Source organism: Myotis brandtii, unplaced genomic scaffold (genome assembly GCF_000412655.1).
Source record: "Myotis brandtii unplaced genomic scaffold, ASM41265v1 scaffold644, whole genome shotgun sequence".
NCBI lineage: Eukaryota > Metazoa > Chordata > Mammalia > Chiroptera > Vespertilionidae > Myotis > Myotis brandtii.
Genome location: NW_005370482.1, coordinates 506,842 through 513,520, shown reverse-complemented (window position 1 = coordinate 513,520; position 6,679 = coordinate 506,842).

Below are 6,679 nucleotides of genomic sequence, written 5' to 3'. Positions count from 1 at the left end.
CCCCCCCCCCCGGGCCTGCGAACAGCAGCTTGTGGTGGTGGGGAAGGGTGCGGCAGCTCTCGTGGCACAGCACTGTGGGGCGACTGTGAGGCTCAGGCAGCTGTGAGCCCCGGCGGCTGCGAGGCCCAGGGCTCAGGCTTTGTAGCCGCGGCCGCAGGCAGTGACAAAAGCAGCAGTGGGATGATGGGGGTGGCACCTTCCCCTGATCAGCCTGGTCGCCTCCTGTGGAGGGAGGTCAGAGGCAGCAGCAGCAATGGGGTGATGGCGCCTTCCCCTGACTTGCCCGGTCGCCTCACGCAGAGGGAGGCCAGACTGTGGCTGTCAGTAGGACATCCCCTGAGGGCTCCTGGACTGTGAGAGGGGGCAGGCCGGGCTGAGGAAGCCCTCCAGTGCATGAATTTTCATGCACCGGGCCTCTATTAAGAATATAAAAAGGATCAGAAGTAACCCCAGGAGGGTTATGGTATCATAGACATTAAGGAAAAGTGTTTTTCAAGAATGGAAGAAATGGTGCACAGCAGGTATGAGAGACTGAATAGACAATCCTATCTAAAAAAAAAAAAATGTGATATGCAAATTAACTGTCACTTCATCACAAAGAAGGAGGCACCCATAGCCACAAGATGGCAGCACCCAGTCCTCTGGCTGCAGATGGGCCTTTGGGCCACAGGGAGCCTCTGGGCAGCCGCAGATGGGCCTCTGGACCATGGAGAGCCTCTGGGCAGCGGGCGCGGAGCAGCCAGGCCCTGCAGCGAGCTACTGGCACACGGATTCGTGCACAGGGCTACCAGTATAATTAATTAGTATATACTCTTAGATAATTATTATGTTCTTTGGGTTATAATCCAGTAATACTTTATTTATTTTGTTGCTCAAATTATTCCATCTTTGGCCACTGAGCACTCTTTCAGGTTGGCTTCTATATTAAAGTTATAGTAATCTCCCCCATTGTGTTATTTTAGATAAATGCTTTAACAGAAAGCATGCAAAATGTTGTTCTTCATTTATGTTGAAATTCGAAATATTGATCAGCATATCATATCAATCTTGTATTCATCATTTTACCTTGTATCCTATGCCTTTCCTCAATGTTGACCTTCCTTCTTGCTAATTTTCATCTTTTAACAGTTTCTATTTAAGGGCCTGTTGGTTGATGGTAAAATTTCTTAGTCTTGGAAATTTTGTTTAAATATCTATTTTGCCCTCATTCTTGGAAAATAATATAGCTGGGAATAAAATTCCAGGCTTACAATGATTTTCCCTAAGTCCTTTCAAAATATTAATCCAATAATTTCTGTTAAAATTTTTTTTTTTGCTGACAAAGTTTACTAAATCTGGGTTTGCCCCACTCTGGTGATCATTAAGATAAACTAATATCCTTCATGTTAGAAAGGTTCAGCCTGATTAGTCTAAATAGAAATTATTTAGAGTAAACTTTTGATCTGATGAAGTCTGAAAACATATCAAATATTTTCTATTCGTTGATTTCTTTACCATTTTTTCTATTCCCTATTCTGTTAGACCTTCCCTGACTAAAGCCCACAATTCTTACCATCTCTTTTATTTTGCTCTCTGTGATGCTTCTATGGTCTGCATGAATGTGTCCTCCCCAAATTCATAAGTTGAAGTTCTAATGCCACATGATGATATTAGGAGATGGGGGTCTTTGGGAAGTGATTAGGTCATGAGGATGGAGCCCTAATAAATGGGATGTGCCCTAGTAGAGGATACCCCACAGAGCTCCCTAGGCCCTTCCAGCATATGAGGACACAATAAAAAGTCAGTAACTCAGAAGAGGGCCTTATTCACCTATGCTGGCATGCTGATCTTGGGTCAGCAGATCTGTGAGAAATAAGTATTTGGTGTTTATAAGCCACCCAGTTCATGGTATCTATAATAATAAAAGGGTAATATGCTAATTAGACTGGACGTCTTCCAGACATCATTCTGGACATCCTTCCTGACGAAGCCCGGGCTGGAGGGAAGCCAGCCCAGGTCCCGGGTGCCTGCAGGAGGCCTGAGGGAAGCAGCCCGGGTCCTGGGTACCAGAGGGAAGCCGGTGCCGGCAGCTGGGGGAAGGAAGGCCTATTCTTGCACAAATTTTCGTGCATCAGGCCTCTAGTTCTGTTACAATAGCCCAAATGAACTAAGACAGATGCTCTCTAGATAAATTCTTCAATACTTTCTTCCAAGTTACTATCTCCAACTGTATGCAGTTTATTGGATGTATTGCCTATATTTTTCATTTACTGTATTTTATGATGTTTTAACATCTTAAAAAACCTTTCTGGTTGGGGAAAAACTGCTCCTTCCAGGGCTAGCCAATTCTTAGAGATATAAAGAGATTCAGTTGGGGAACATGCCTTTGACATGCAAACATGCAACCCAAAGCCTTACCGCCTCTGTCTGGCCTGTGCACCACAGATGACAATATTCCTCTCCCTTACTCATTCCAGGGCCGGGTGCGAGGCAACTAGGAACCACATCTACATCCCTAAGTCCACCACAATTATTCCAACTAGACAATCCTAGACTCTTTACCCCACACTGCCTCGCCTCTTTCCTGTAAACAGCCCAATAAAAGCCAGGGCCTACGCACTCCCCAGCTTGTGCTCTGCCTTCCTGACTAGAACCTATGTTCCTCTGTGGACCGACGATGCTAGCTGTGTCTGGCATTTCTAGGGGACCTGTGAGTGAATCAAACATTTTTGTTCAATGGCAGTGACCTTTCTGTGACATCACTTAGTCCCCTTCATTAATTAAGACCTCAGCCTAGAACAATGGAATTAATTAAAATAGTTTTATATTTTAAAAATAGTTTTATTTTCATGATTTCTAATTTCTCAGTAACATATTGCCTACATTAGCATGTAAAAGGTTATTATTACTAAATAAATAAATATTTATTTTTGAGTTCTATTTTCTATTAGGGTAGCTATCAATATATATGGTCACATATTGAGGACCGCACATAAACCAGAGTTTTTTGGCATCCTCAATAATTTTTAAAGGGATAAACGGACCGCAACATATTTGAGATCCACTTCTGTCTAGAGGACGCAAGTTTATTTTTCCTGTTTCAGCAGAAACATGAAGAAAAAGTATAAAGTGTTCTACCCTCTATAGATGTCAAGAAAACATTGACAACCCACACATTTTAAAATATCATCTTAGCACAAAGTATTTGTGAACATTTTTTAAAGAAAAAATAAAAGAATTGGCCATGCCTCATATTCTTTTTAATGGAATGTCAATAAACATTAAAGGAGTTCTTATTCAAGTTCCTTAATGTTCGGAAATGACAGAACAGAAAAACAAGTGAGTCTTAATCCCAAAATGTGCTACCCTGCCACAAAAGTAGATGAGTCAGTTTATCCTTGGCCTCCTTAAATCCTCATGTTTGCTTACCCATCTCATGGATGAATGAATATTTTGGAAGGCATTTTCATTTATTGAACATGTTATTTCCCCTCTATATAAACTTCATTTCTTCAAGAGAACGCTTCTGGAGCAATGATCCAAATAATGCATTTGTTGACTTCCCTTGTGTCAAAAAATAAAATGCTTCTGGATGTTCCAAACCAGCATTTGCTCCAGGCACGCTCAGTCCCACTGCCTCTTCTTGCCTTCACTGCCTGTAGCTTGGTAGGAATGTTTGCACTCTTGACTTTCTCTTCAACCTAATTTCCATGGAAATTCACAGTTGGTGCTTTTTGTGTGTTCACAGCACATTTCATTATCTTGCAACTTTTCCAAATGTTTATCTCTTTGGTGAGCAAGCTCTGCATTGCATGAACCACTTGGAGTCGCCATCCCTTTTACCTCCTTTTCTTATACCCCTGGGCAGCATCAGTAAAATGGTTCACATGGTAGATCTGAGCCATACTGGGTTCCCTTTTGAAATATACTCAATTTCTGTTCTGCCTTAAAATACAAGTGTCATACACTTTCACTTCTACACCAACAAAATACTTACCTCCTCTGAAGAAATGTCCCTTTTAAAGAAGAAGAAAAAAACTTTAGTTTTATGGGGTTTTATTTTATGGCTCAAAACCACAGAAATTTATTCTCTCATATCTTGGAGGCCAAAAGCCCAAAAGCAACGTGTCACTAAGGTTGCAATCCCTCTGAGGGCACCAGGGAAGAAGCCTTTCTTGTCTTCTAGCTTCTGGTGGCTGCCAGCAAGCCTTGGCCTTCCTTGGTTTACAGCTGCTGCATCGCTCAGATCTCCACCTTCACATGCCCATCTTCTGTGTGTGTGTGTGTGTGTGTGTGTGTGTGTGTGTGTGTGTCTTATAAGGACACCAGTCATTGAATTTAGGGCCCACCCTAATCCTGGATGACCTCATCTTAACTAATCACATCTGCAACAACTCTGTTTCCAAATAAGGTCATATTCTGTGGTTTGGGATGGTCTCTTTTAAAGAAACAAAGAATTGTGATTTTAGGTTTTGCTTAATCTCTTTACCTTAGCTGTTTGTTATGTGACAATGGGTATTCAAAAGAAAACAAAGCAAAACAAACAAAACCCAGAACCAGAAATGCCAGGCAACTGCACAGGCAGACACATTTCAAATTACACATTGCTATATATCTACTAGTAAGTTTTTCAGGAGCCACCCAGTGACTGGAAATGGGAATTGGACCATATCCACTAATCCTAAGGGTTGAATATCTTACATCATGTGGATAGAAAGATAAGAGTTATTGAGTCTTCAAGTGCCAAAAACCAATATCTTATCACCACCTGAATTCTCTTCTTGACATGGGCCTCTGGAATGCACAAGTTTCTATCAAACAGTTACAGATAGTCATGATTACTGTCATAAGCCAGAATTCTTTCTCTTTTCTTCAATTCAGACCAAGATCATAAAAAAATAAACAGAAATTGAATAGTTTTTGTTTTGTCTCTCCTCACCCAAAACTTCTGAGATTAGAGGAAATTGATTTAATTAGAATTAATTAAGCAAAGTTTTGTTGTGAGGCAGTGCCCTTGGTGGTCCCGGATCTGTCTCCTGCTTTAACAGTGTTTGGACGGAACAGACCCAGGGATGCCCCTTCTCCCAGCCTCCCTCCTGTGTCTCATCCAGTCACCACCTTCAGAACTACCTCAGGACCAGCCAACACACTGGTTTCTTTTCTACCTTAACTCCTTATTGCCGAACAACCATGAGCTCCCAAATTCGTCAGAATAATTCCACCGAATCAGAAGCTGCCGTCAACTGCCTGTCCCCCAGCCTCTGCGGGCCTCCCACACCTACCTCTCTCGGGCTTCTATTGCGACCAGGAAGATGTGGCTCTGAAGGGCGTGGGTCACTTCTTCCGAGAGCTGGCGGAGAAGAAGCCAAAGGCGCTGAGCTTCACTTAAAGTTGCAAAACCAGCATGATGGCCGCATTCCCTTCCAGGACGTGCTGAAGCCTCCCAAGGTGAGTGGGCAAAACTCAGGGCCCATGGAAGCCGCCCTGGCCTTGGAGAGGAACCTGACCCAGGCCCTTTGGAGCTGCAGGCCCTGGGTTCTACCCCCAGACCCTCAGCTCTGTGACTTCCTGGAGGACCACTTCCGGGGTGAGGAGGTGAAACTCATCAAGAAGATGGGCGACACCTGACTCACCTCTGCAGGCTGCCGGCCCCCGGGCTGGGCTGGTTGAGTATCTCTTTGAAAGGCTCAGCCTCAAGCACCACTAGGAGCCTGTGGAGCCCAGAGGCCTTTGAGGGGCCCCTCAGCATCCCCTGGTGTCTGGCTTTTACCTGAGCCTCTCCCCCAAACTACTAGCCATTCTTTTAATCACCCTGAAGCCCTCTCCCATGCATTGGACTAAATGAAACGATAAAGCTTTTTGCAGAAAAAAAATGTTTGTTGTTGCAAGACCATAAGATCTGATGTGCTGGATGCTGGAGGCCTGTGCAGAAGCGGGTAGCAGTTCTCACACTCTGTGATGGCAGGAGGGAGAAAAAGACAAGCACATAAACGACTTTACTTCTACCCGGGAGTTTAAGCACCAGAGGACATGACTGGGACAAGTAAAATGGTTTTGAACACTCCTCTTTACCGTTCACATAGACATCAGAGGTGATGAGCATTAGGAGGTGCATCTCTCTAAACCCTTTTGAAGTTTCTACTTTGCATCAAGCTTTTCTCCAACTTTAGCACCTGGAATGTCTCAAATATCTTTATTCTTCACAGCCGGAGTGATTCTCTTTCTAAACCTCCTAGCAGAACGAAGTCTGAGATACATTCTTTCAGCCAAAATATAAATGGACATGAAAGAGTTAAAACGAAGTCCTCAGCTGCTAACATGGAATCATCATCATCATCATCATCATCGTAGTAACACATTCGTTATTTCTTTGCTATGAACCAAGTACTTCATACATATTTAAACTCTTAATCTTAATAAAGACCCTACTGGGTATGAGAGGCCAACCCTACTAACCTGACCAGTAAGGTAGGTGTTACAATTGTCACACTTTTGCAGATGAGGAATCAGGTGCACAAAGGGTCTACATAACTTCCCCAGGATCACAGACAGTACTAGGTTGGTATATAAACTTGGGCATTTTGACTTGTTACCATGGTTGTTCTTGGATGGGTGTGCCCAACCATATAGGAAGTTAGCACAATGTACATCTTTTGCTACTTCCATGCCTTACTGTTTGGTGGTGGTGCGGAGGCGGGGG